The 13,282-nt window shown below is 43.1% G+C and overlaps 1 pseudogene; it reads left to right on the forward strand.

Annotated features, from left to right (window-relative positions):
• The first annotated feature begins 9,328 nt into the window (after nucleotides 1-9,328).
• Nucleotides 9,329-12,092, forward strand: LOC136454564 (uncharacterized; annotated as a pseudogene).
• The last annotated feature ends 1,190 nt before the right edge of the window (nucleotides 12,093-13,282 follow it).

Raw genomic sequence — 13,282 nt, forward strand, 5'->3', positions numbered from 1 at the left:
TAGCAGCCCCTCCATCGACAAACATCTTAGTTAAAGGCTTGCCATTGACATATCCTTTCAAATAGAGTGGTCTCAAGTGACGATTCTTGACTGGTTTGTCAAAAATAGCTTGCTGTGTTAATACAAGCTGAGCCATCAAATCCTGACATTCACTTTCATCAAAATCAGAGTACACCTCTTCTTGGACATCTTGGCTTTCGGGAGCTATAAACTCTGATGGGAGGAAGAAAGCCATGCAAGCATTAGCCGAAGGACCACATCCATCAGGCTTCCTTTTAGGACGCCATATTTGCTTTGTTTCGGTAACTTCCTGTTCCAACTTCCTATTCCTCAACCGTTGAACTCTTCTTTTCTGACTTTTCCTCAAGCCTGGAGGACACCACTGTCCTTTTTGCCATACGTATCTATAGAAGTCAGCTTCTTTATATTGCACTCTATCATGAATCCAACCTTGACCTGCAACTCTTTTTCTTTGCTGATTCTCAAAATCATCTATTTTTAAGCGCCGATCATCTTCAGGAACCTTCGTTCCAAGTCTTTCATAGACGGGACGGCGGTTGACTCGAGATTGCCTATACTCAGAGTACTGAGCACTACACTCCGGACAATTATTTCTTGCAGGCAACCTCAAGCCTTCATTCCAACAATGCCTAAAGAATGAACAACCCCAATGAGACTGCTCCTGTTCTGTCATGTATTCTTCTTGGTCCCTTCGGTATACATCTTCTTCATACCTCCAGCACTCTTCCATAAACCATTGCTTCTTACAGTATTCCTTCTCTTGTTCTCTCTGCCACTTGTTTAGCAAAATACATGATGTAACTCTGGGTTTGGAAGTTTGACCTTTCTCGGTTCGGCTATTCTGAAACCGAACTCGTTGCTGCAGCTCTCTACTGGTGACTTGCCGATCCGGGTCAACAGCACCACTCTCCTTTGCTCTATCAGAAGTCAACACCTTCACCTTGCCTTTACCTTTGAGATCATTGGCAGAGACCATATTCACAGAGAAAGAAATCATATTTTGTGGAAAAGGCTGATCATCAATTTTCATCTTGCCATCAAACCTCAAATGTCCCTCTTGGATAGCTTTCTGGATTCGTATTCTGAACACTCGGCAATCATTGATAGCGTGAGAATTAGTGTTATGGAAACCACAATACTTTTTGTCTTTCACTCCTTCAGGACGTAGCATAGGATGTCCTTCTGGCAGCTTGATGCGTCCTTCCTTTATCAACAATGCAAAAAGTCTGTCTGCTTTAGTAACATCAAAATCATAGGTTCCCTTTTGTTGTTTCAACCAGCGTTGACTAACTTGAGTGGGTTCCTTTGCCCAATTTAACTCAGCTGCAGCTATCTCATCTTCATCAATATACTCAGTCGCTTCATGCAGAAAGCCTTGATACACTTCATTAGTGACATTGTTCTTTTGAAAGCGATTATCTCTCCTGAATCCTTGGGCTTGATTACTCATAGCTGCTAAACGCTGTGCAAGTTGGCCAAGATCATCAAACTCTAAACCGAACAACTTCTCCCTAATATTCGGCAACATTCCTGTTATAGCTATTCCAGGTAGTTGATCATCTGGTAAATTTAGAGAATAACACATATTCTTGGTCTCCCTAAATCTGCGAAGATACTCCAATGGTGTCTCATTTGTTCTCATCATCAGACTCATGAGATCAACCAACTTCTTCTCATTAGTACCCGTATAGAAATATGAATGAAACTTCTGCTCTAGTTCTGCCCACGTACCAATGGAATGAGCTGGTAGAGACGTGAACCATGTGAAAGCTGGTCCTGTAAGAGACAAAGGAAAATATCAAATCCTCCAAGCTTCATCTGAAGCAGCTTCTCCAAGCTGCATTAAGTACCGACTGACGTGCTATATGGTACTAGTATCATCTTGACCAGAAAACTTGGTCAAATCTGTTGGAGGCTTCACCCTTGGAGGTAACGCCACTCTGTTGTACCATTCTGGATAAGGAGACTTGTATGAATAGGATTGATTCTTTGGCTTCAAGCTGAACTGATTTTGCATCATATCAGCCATCCTGTGCATCAAAACATCAATGCCTGGATCCTGATTTCCTTGTACTTGCACTCCAGAAGGCAATCCTGAAACACTTCTATACCCTGGATTTGGCACAGCATTGATAGCACTGTAATCAGTAAATTCTTGATACCCATCTCCATACATATTCTTCTACAATCTGTTTGACGCTAGAGAAACTCTATAAGCTGAAGGTGGCACTTCTCCTGTGGTACCAAATGTCACCTGGCCATAGGTGGGATGTGATTGCTTTTCAGTGTGAGTCAATCCACCTACATTTGAAGGTGACACTACTTCTTTTCCAACAGGCTTCTCTTGATGCTTTGGAACATTGAAAAGCGTCGGCCCACTGAGTGGTCCAACATTTTCTTCGAAGTATTTATCAACCATTGGACCAAAAGTACTGATCATGATTGCTCGAAAGGTATTCAGAAAAGTTGTGTGATGGTTTGTCATGGTTTCTCCCATAGCTTTATAAACTAGGGCTGCCATCTTCTGAGCATCCTCCTCTTCAGTGTAATCAGTTTGATGCGGAAGAAGAACCCTTGGCATTGACTGCTTTTGAAACACTTTATTGCTCTTGTTTTTGGAAAAAGACATCAAGCACTTTTGTTGGTATTGCTCACATGCTTGTAGCACTAAATCCCTGTAATTATCTGGCAATTCTGTCATGCTCACATCCAGAACATGATCATTGTTGATTTCAGACGCCATCTTGAACTAAAAGGTTGTCCCACCAGGTGTGCCAAAAAGTGTGTTGACACAAAATGGACGCACTGTGCCTCACACACAGCAAGCCGAAAAGCGTAGCTTCAATCGGGTTCCCGGGTACTTCGTGATCCGGAAGCGTGCCAGTCAGTTTGACCTGAAAACTAACAAGGGATAGAACAATTAAATGTCAAACCGGAACATGTCGGGTAATACTAGACAGTTCCACATATACGGCCCTGAAGCCACTTACAACGACATACAGCTATAGAGAGCTGTCTGCCAACAAGTTCATAGATCATTCAGCTAGTCGTAAGATGAATGCACGTAAAGACCTAATTGCCGAATGCATATGCATGGGAAGACATGTTTGAACAAGTGAAATTAATTATGAGTTAATGCATAACCAAGCTCGGCAGTCCAGCCGAATTGGGGTCCATGAGGAAGGAACGTGCAAATAAAAAATGATTAAACTAATCTAAAATCTGCATCTGCCGCACGACACCTGGTTTCGTTAAAGCTTAAACGTGATTATCATGCATGAACCCGCAACACGTGACAATCTAGATTAAAATAATTCAGCCATTGTGAGCGTATGATCTATTTGCAAAGATAATATGAAAAGCAATGATCATTGAAGCACGAATAAAACCATAAGAGAAAAAGAGAGCCGAACAATATCAATCTAGATTGGGCAGAAGTATGTTACAAATATATAAAATATTTAAAACATGCAACACTGGATAACTTAATGAATCTATTTAGATTTGCCATATCTAATAGAGCCGATAACTATCTTGCTTTCACTAAGCATATTGAGCAAACGCCTGCCGCACGGTATTTACTCATAAATATAGCATAAGCAAAGACTTCTTGATTGTCAAGCAAAGATCCGCCGCACGATCATTGAAAACAAACAAGACTACTTGCATCACGTCTAAATCCACCGCATGATACTAAACATGATAACAAGGTTGTCGGAACTCACGGAGGTCGACGGATCGATGACTCCTCTCGAAGAACTCGACGACACGACAAAAGGACTCGAAAGTTGGCACGGGGCCAATTGTATTGATTTGGTTGTGAACCCTTATTACAATGGTCGAGGGTCAATATTTATACCCTAGACAAAACACAAGTCCTAGAGGACTACGATTTACAAAGGAACTTCTAAACAAACTTGGAAACTTACGATTCCTTACCCTAAACTTTTAGATTCCTTTATTATTACAACTTTCATCTTTCCGATTGGCCTTGCCTGCCATCTTCTGTTTTCCTGAATGGAGTCACTGCCTTCTGAAGTAACCGACCGCACAAGCATTTAGCCGACCGCCTGTTTTGTTTGCCGAACACCCTTCTTCCTGCATGCGGGTCCACCTGTCATCCTCTAGAATCGACCAAAATCCAGTGTTAACAGATAGTAAAGAAAGGATAACCTGGTGCTGTGTCAGGACGTCGAGACAGTCCGTGTACTCCCTGTACTTGCGCCTCACATTCCCTTTAACTAACTCTGCTTGCGTCCAGATATACAGAGCTATAGGCAGTGTATCCTGCCCGTTCCAATACTGCATTGAACACGATAATGAATTAGCCATTAATAATTTCATCATATGTAACTGCCTCAAAGAATATAGTGAACCAAAGTACTTACAGGAAAACCAGTAACAAGAGGTCTCCCAGCGGGCCATCGTTCCCAACACCAAACCTGGAGTAGATAGGAGCAACCCCTAAGGTTTGCATACCCTGAGGTGCGACGGTAGGCAACGCATAGCTGTCGATATGTCCATGCCAAAACTATGCTGCCCTAGCTGTACGCCGCTATGTTATCCCACGACTGGTGTAGTATGTCAAGAAAGATCCAGCTGATGGTATTGCCCGAGGCGTCTGGGAATATAAAAGCACCAAGAAAGTGCCTGAGCCACACTCTAGCAAACCTGTCGATCTGAGCCTCATCAGCCTATGCGTCCAAGTAATCAAAGCGCTCTGTGATCCACAATGACGAAACACCAGAACTTTTCCTGAAATTCACCAAAGAAAATAAGAACCGATAGCTGCAAAAAAGCAATGCAAGTATTAAATATGCTTGAACTGCTCACTTATTTTTCTTGAAAACCTCGTCATTCGGTGGAAGAAAGCCAGTAAACTGAGCCACCAGCTCCCTCCAGTGATCATTGTCAACTATATCTGTCACTGGAAGTCCCCCCAACCGAAGGCCAAAAATAGCCTTCACGTCCTGCATGGTCAAGGTCATCTCGCCACAAGGTAGATGGAATGTGTGGGTCTCAAGCCTCCACCTGTTATAAGAATAGAACGACTGTTAGTTACCTCAAATTTGTTATAAAAATGTTTACATACAATGAAAGCACTCGCACCTGTCTACCGCTGCAGTAAGTAGTGCTGGATCAAGGGGCGGAAGACCGTAGTTGATAACACGGACAAGCTCGAGGAAGCCGGCACGCCGTATGTACGGCGCGTAACACTCGTCCCACTGGTGCACCCTGGTGTGCGTGCGGGGCCTCAAAGGAGGCAAGTGCACCTCTACGTCGGTGTAAGTCAAGAAGTGTGCTCGATGCAAATCGTCGTACTCCACCTCAAGTAGGGGTACAACTGGTGCTGCGTGGGAGGGGCCATCCTGTTACAAATTGATAAGCAAAGGGTTAGAGTATTCAAATTATCACAAATTTCACCTCAGCGAGGGTTGAACTGAAGTGAGGGCGGCAGCGGGCGGCTAGAGGGGGTGGCGCGCCGACGTGCGGGCGTAGCTGGCGGCCGGCGTTCGTGGCGTGGCAGGCGCGGCGGGAATGGCGCGCAGGCGTGCGTGGCGTGGCAAGCGGGCAGGCACTACCGGCGGCAGGCAGACAGGTGGGCAGGGCGTGGCGCGGCGGGACTAGGCCGCGGGCCTTTAGCCGACTCTACCGCGCCACCGATCAGGGCGCTTCATTGCCACGCCAAGATCGGTGGCGCGACAGACCCTGCACGTCACCGGTCAGCGCCCCGGTCGTCGCCACGTCATCCCTCTCGCCGCGCTACCATGCATGGCGCGACACAGGCGTTTCGCCGCGCCAGGGAAATAGGCGCGAGCAAAAGTGTTAGTTTTGGAAAAAAAAACAGTGTTAGATTTAAAATTAGTTTATAAAAAGTGTTAAAAAAATCGCATGGAACAAATGAACAGCTTCAGAGCCTGATACATGGTGATCAAATTTACTTGGTTATATATTCAGTTAGCAGCAATTAAGGAGCTTGTAAGCTAGATTTTTAGGTAATCTTTAGCAAAATAATGAGATCATATTTTTCTATATTCACTGAAGCTAAACCAAAATAGCAAATTCAGCACAATGGCACAAGCACCTTTATGTAAATGTAAAAGGGTACTCTTGCTTCCTACAATCAGTAGTTGATCACAAGCTTTTCTCAATAAAATGTCATAATTCTTAATAGATTCTATTTTATTTTGCATAAACTAAAATTAGATAGTCAAGCAACAAGAAAATCAAGCAAGCTGGTAATTCCCAAACATGCACGGCAAGAGAAACAATCATTATATTTCCTGTTACTGTGCTGAAATAAAAGACCAATGATATTTATAGCTTACAAAGATGGAACTGGATCCCCAACTTATGTTCTTGCTAAAAGCTTATGTGATGAGTTATATTTGATAATTCAATCAGAAAACTACACCCAAAGCATGGCACATGGACATAAATTTAGATCATCTGAAAAGTATAGATCAAAATCACTTCTCATTCAGGTCAGTGATGTAACTGACAACATTATTGTTGTAGAGTTATTTTCATTTAGAGAGAGGAAAACTTGTGTGTATGGAGTTCTTTTGCTTTTGTCAGTTCTGATAATCTATGTTGAGGTAGTGAAATTTTGTGGTAAAAGGGGGAAGCAAAATCACTGGCATATTTCTCTTAGAGGCATTTTTAAATCGACGATCTTGCTTGTGCAATTGTGCTACATTGCTTACTGTATGTAACATTAGCATCTTGCATTCACCTTGACACAAAAAAGGAAAAGAAACTAATGGTTTGCATAGCCAGCGGGCACAATGGATCAATGGATATGAGACTTGTACCTTTCCAGTTAGTTCATGCTGCAGTTGATTACTTGGACTTCCAGACTATGATCAGGCTTATCCTCCCCAGACACCCGGTAAGCATTAGGTAGGTGACGTGTACCATCCAAACCTCCCATGCTCAGCTCGATAGTACTAAATTAAATGTTTACAGTGGGAAAACTTGTGAAAAAAAAACAATTGAATCTGAATGGAGCAACAGTGAACAGCAAGTAACATGTTAGCCTTATTTAGCAACAAAGACATGCAGCTGTTAGCATTAATGATCGTATACTAATTTTTTAGTCGCCTTAAATCCAATTAGAGCATCTCCAAGAGTTTGTCAAATTTTACTTGGCAAATCTTGTGATTTGCCAACTCCCAAAATTATATGCCAAGTAAAAAAACAATCCATCTCCAAGAGTTAGGCATTTTTAACTTGGTAAAATAAAAAAAACCCGTTAACAAAACAAAAAGGCCCGCTAAGCGAACGAAGAGCCCCGCTAAGAGAACGAAGAGCCCCGGATGCCAAGCCGTATACGCGCGCGTATATTTGCGCGCGCGGAGGGAAGATTTGCCAAGTTGCTATTGATGCCAAGTTGTTTTGCCAAACTGTTGGAGGCTATTTTTTCTTGTTTTGCCAAAATTATATGGATGCAAAGTTGAGATAGCAAACTCTTGGAGATGCTCTTAGCAAAAGAATTGCCCAACATCTAAAAAAGCATCATTGGTACTTATCTGTCAATGCCCAAGTTCTACTAAATTATGTTTACACTGAGAAAACTTGTGAACAAACAACTGAATATGAATGGACTTATATGAAGGGAACAAAAATGAACAGCCAGTAAGATGACAGCCTCAACTAGCAACTAAAGCAGCTTAGCAAAGACATGCAGTTTTTGCTATGTTTAATGATTGTATAGTTTTTCAGTCTCCTTAAATCCAGTAAGCAAAAGATGTGCTCAGCAACTAAAAAAAGCAACCCAATGACCAAGTCCTACTAAATTAAATGTTTACTGCAAGAAAAATGGTGAAAAAATAATGCTGAATATTAATGGACTTAGCTGAATGGAACAAAAATGAACAAGTATATAAATCTGTATGCCAAAAATCAAAATCAACATGAGATTGTTGGCGGCGCAAATCAGATGTGGCGAGGATATGTATTTCCCTTTACACAAGAGCGAAAAAAGTGTATAACCTAACAATGAAGCAGACGAGGGGTTGAGATGTGCAGGCGAAAATTGATTTCATTCAAGTAGATACATGGATCTAATAAAAGTTTGAAGTGGGATGTGCTATCTGGTGGATGGATTCCAGTAAGATGAGGAAAGAGAAGAAGATTCGAGAAAACAGAAAGGGACGGGGCAAACCTGAATATGAGGTAGAGGCATACGGCGGCACATCAGGCATGGTGGGAATCAACGACGGAGCTGCCCTAGGGGCGTGGTGGGGCGGCCGCCCCAGCTACCGGCGGCGTAGCCTCAGACCCCCGAACCCCCTGTTCTTGCCTATCTCCGGCTGCCGAGGAGGCGAGGACGCTACCGGCAGCGCCGAGCCTCTGTGCGACAGCGGCGAACGACGAAATGAGGCAACGAGCTCGAGCAGAGCCTGTGTGTAGTGCATCACTGGGTCTTTTTTTTGTTCAGTTAGTTTAGCCCAGTAAGGGCCCAAGCCCAATCTAGTTCCCCAATCCCCAATTTCCCAATCCGCCCACTACCCCTGTCCGCATCGAGCGCAGCCACCGCCACTCGGCATCGAGCGCTCGAGGTCGCCGCCGTCCGCCGCCAGGCGCTACCCCATCTGCCGGCCGGCCGGCCGGCGCCCATCCGCGGTCCGCTTGTCGGACACCGCCAGGGCTGACTAGCCGAGTCGCCGAGGTGCCCAACTGGCAACTGCCCATCCGCCCGCCCGCCGGCCACCGAGCAGGAGCTGGAGCTGGCTGCCTGGCTGCGCCTGGCAATGGAGGGAGGAGGACAGGGGTAGCGAAAGACTGTACACGACTCAAGTGGTTAAGGAAGAAGATTAGAACAGCGTAATCTGGTACTGCTCCTCTTCCATCTTGTTATTGCCTCTGTAAAACTGATGAATATATTAGTTAGTTTTGCGAAATTGATGGACGCATAATGCATTATCACTTTTGTGGGGAGCCCGTAGGTTGAATTGTTTGTGGAGTATCATTTGTGTACTCTGTAAGTCTGTAGCCTGTAATTATTATTTGTGGAGCATCAGCCATCAGGCATGAATTTTGTTCATCTGCAGATGTAGTACAGTAGTAGTCAGTCTGCTGCAATGCTATACACATGTTAAAACAGTTCCAAATATGCATATCCTCTTGGAGTGAAGCTTATTTGTTGGAACTTGGCAATGAATTTTCTAAGAACAAGTAACAGTTCTTAGAAACTTGTACATTCTGCACAGAAAGTCAGAAACTCAGAAACTTGTACAGTCTGTAGTGGCGATGGAGGGAGGAGGAGAGGAGCAAGAGCTGGTGCCTGGCGCTGGGGCCGGCCATGGCCGCGGACAGCTTAGCGGCAGAGGAGCAAGTGCAGCAGCTCCGCCAACATCTGGATTTGGCCGAGGCCGAGGTTCAAGCAGAGGCCGAGGTTCAAGCATTGGCAAGAACAACAAGAAAAATGGTATTGTACTATTGTTTTATGATTTTTCAGTTCACGAATCATTACTTCATTAGCATCTTAAATTATTAGAAAGACACTAATAGAGTATGCTAATATAACAAGTAATTTTTGTGCAGACTTGAAGAATTATTTTACAACTTTGAGTGTTGGTTCAAGTTCAACTGGCAGCCGCCCAAGCACTAATGAAAGTGCCAACGCCACTACTTCAACGGCGGGAGAAGTTGTTCAAGAAAATGAAGCTATGCAGTCTGTAGCAACAGATTTAGCACACGTTGATATTGGTGTTGATGATGCACAACCACCAGAACCACAACAACGGCCACAGGAAGAAGAACAACAAGAAGATGACGGTATCAGCCTTATCACAGAATTTGACCCGCATGTTCATATTGTAGCTGATCCAAATCCAGCTCTTAGAACGCCAATTGAAAGATTTCATCCTAATGTTCAATCGGATGTTAGAAGGGCTTATTTATTAAAAGGTCCGACACAACCCATTGGACATAATTTTCCTCGCAAGCGTGTTGGTAATGATTGGAGACAATTTCTCCCAAAATGGTTTAAGGAACATGATTGGCTAGAGTATAGTGTGTCCAAGGATGCAGCATTTTGCTTCTATTGTTATCTTTTTAGGCAAGAAGCCGACCATGAGAAATTTGGTCATGTGGTTTTCACAAAGACAAGGTTTAATGATTTTAAACATGCATATAGAGGATTTCCAGGCCATGTTGGAGGAGTTTCTAGTTGCCACAATAAAGCTAGATTATGTGCCGAAGATTTTAAGAATCAAAGAGCAAGTATTACCCATAAGATTGATGCTAATACCAAAACAGCAGAAATGCTCTATGAAGTTCGCTTGACTGCTGCTCTAGATGTTGCAAGCTTTCTCATTGCACAGGGTCATGCTTTTCATGGCAATGATGAATCTAGCACCTCTCTAAACAAGGGCAATTTCCTAGAAATGATTGATTGGTACAAAAACAGGAATGATGATGTGAGGGTTGCATATGATGAGTTATGTCAAAATAATGCCCGCATGACTTCTCATCAGATTCAGCAAGATATTACACGGAGTTATGCTGAAGAGGTCACTGAAGTAATAAAAGAAGAAATTGGGGATGGCTATTTCTCGGTTCTAATTGATGAATCCCGCGATATCTCAATAGCAGAACAAATGGCTGTGCTTGTGAGGTTAGTATTTTTTTTTGAAGTGCTTTATGTTTCTGGGTGACTTGTGAGGTTAGTAATTATTTTTTAAATGCATTATGCAGATTTGTGAACAAAAAGGGAATGGTTGTGGAAAGATTTTTGGGTCTGCAGCATGTCGAAGATACAACATCAAGTTCCCTAAAGAAAGCTTTGACTGAGATTCTTGCTGCCCATGGTTTACCTATTTCTAGACTAAGAGGCCAAGGATATGATGGTGCTTCAAACATGAGAGGTGAATTCAATGGTTTGCAAAAACAGATCCGTGATGAGAACCCTTATGCATTCTATGTTCATTGCTTTGCTCATTAATTACAGTTGGTTATTGTTTTCGTTGCAAGTTGTTGCTCCTCTTTTGATGATTTCTTCAACTATGTGGGTTTAATTGTCACCAGTACTAGTGCATCTTGTAAGAGGAAGGATAAATTACAAGCACAACATCGTGAAACCATTATAGCAAAGTTAGAGAGTGGTGAGATTCTAAGAGGGAGGGGAAGAAATCAAATGACAAACTTGCATAGACCAGGAGATACAAGATGGGGTTCTCATTATATAACATTACTTCGTATTGAGTCAATGTGGGTTCTGTAGTCAAGGTGTTAGCCATGATTCATGAAGATGAACGTAATCCTAGCCGAGCCGGTGGTTTGGTGCACAAAATGGAAAGCTTTTCCTTTGTTTTAAATATGAAGTTGATGTTGAAAGTGTTCCGTATTACAAATGAGTTGTCTCTTCTTTTTCAAAGAAAAGACCAAAACATTGTTGAGGCCATGTCATTGCTTATTGATGTGAAAGCACGCTTGATCAGTTTAAGAAATGAAGGCTGGGAGCAATTATTGGAAGAGGTCAAATCATTTTGTGTTGTAAAAGAAATTCCAATACCAAATATGGAAGAGGCAATACCAAGATGGGACAGATCAAGGCGTGATGGCAACTTAATCACTCAAGAGCATCATTACCGTGTTGATACTTTCCTTGCTGCACTTGATGCTATAATCATGGAGATGGATCATCGCTTCAATGAGGTATCATCTTAGTTGCTTGTTTCATTTGTTTGTCTTGATCCAAGAGAGAACTTTGCTAGGTTTGATGTTGAAAAGATTGCTCGGATAACTGAGATCTATGATCAAGATTTCTCTATTCGTGATCGTGATAATATAAGGGAAGAACTTGAGACATTCCTTGTTCATGTGAGTAGAGTTGATGATTTCAAATCTTGTCATGACCTTGGAAGCTTGGCTACAACAATGATTGCAAATAAGAAACATATCCTTTTTCCATTGGTCTATCGCATCATTGAGTTAGCATTGATCCTACCTGTGGCAACATCTTCAGTTGAAAGAGCCTTCTCAGCTATGCACTTCATCAAGACAGCTTTGCGGAACAAGATGGGTGATGAATGGCTCAATAACTTGTTAGTGTGCTACATTGAGAAAGGGATCTTCAAGGAACTTGGTATTGGTAAAGTTAAGAAGAGGTTTCAATCTATGAAAACCCGAAGAGTGAGCTTGCCAAAGAGCCCTCGACGTCATCAACATTCTTAGTCCTTCACCACTAGTAAGTATTTTCTCATGATGTCCATTATTGATTGAGGGCTACCATTATTTTATTGTTACTCGCTAAGACGCTAATTGATATTCATTCAATCTACAGGTTCATCCATTCTTAGTTATTTCACTTATTTGTAATTTGCAATGTATGGATCAACATCAACTAATCAAGAACTAGTTTATTCTTCAAATTTGAGGTAACATCTTTTGTTTCTCGTCTACTTTTCGTCGTCATGTGTGATCGTAGCATTTTTGCCATGATTTGTGTGATTATAGTATGTGAATACGGTACATTGTGAATACGATATCTTTTTGATTCATTTTCTGGTTAAAATTCGCCCCACCTATAATTTTTTCCTGGCTCCGTCATTGGTGGGAATTGGAGTACTCCGCCAGATTGACCGACCCAGAAGTCGCTTGGTCTAATCCTGTAAGGTCTGCACATCCAACTAGTTTGGTCACGACTCACGAGCAACTGTCCAGAAGGCATAGAAAAATGCCATTTTGGTCACGAGCAACTCTCCTGGGAACTGCACAGGTCCAGCACCGACCCTGGCAGCTTAGTAGATTTAGACGATTTCGCCGGGACTCAAGCCACTGGGTCGAATCCTTGCACCGTCGAGTCGGCTCTGATGCCCCTCGCCGGAGTACGGTGCCGCCGTTGGGCGAGATTGAAGGTAGGAACAACGAGAGGGAATGGGGACCTAGGGTTGACGAGCCTGTTCGTTTGCTCGTAAACGATCGTAAATTTTCAGCCGAGAACAATGTTTTTCTCTCACACCAAACCAGCCAGCAGTAAATAATCCACGATACGATACGACCTCCCGACCAGGCTGCAAATGAGAGAAGCAGCTTTGACCCATGGCTCCGATTCGGAACGAAAGGGTTCAAATGAGTCCAGCCAGCTCTCCCACGACATTTCAAATCCGTGCAGCGCGAACAGGCCAGGCGAAAAAGAGCCAGGCATCCAGGCACCATGCGGAAAACTGAGGCAGACACTCGAATCAGGCGAGGCGGACGTTGACCACAGCGGGTCCCACTACAATAAACAAAGATAAAGTTGCATTTAGTG

Source organism: Miscanthus floridulus, chromosome 5 (genome assembly GCF_019320115.1).
Source record: "Miscanthus floridulus cultivar M001 chromosome 5, ASM1932011v1, whole genome shotgun sequence".
NCBI classification, from domain to species: domain Eukaryota; kingdom Viridiplantae; phylum Streptophyta; class Magnoliopsida; order Poales; family Poaceae; genus Miscanthus; species Miscanthus floridulus.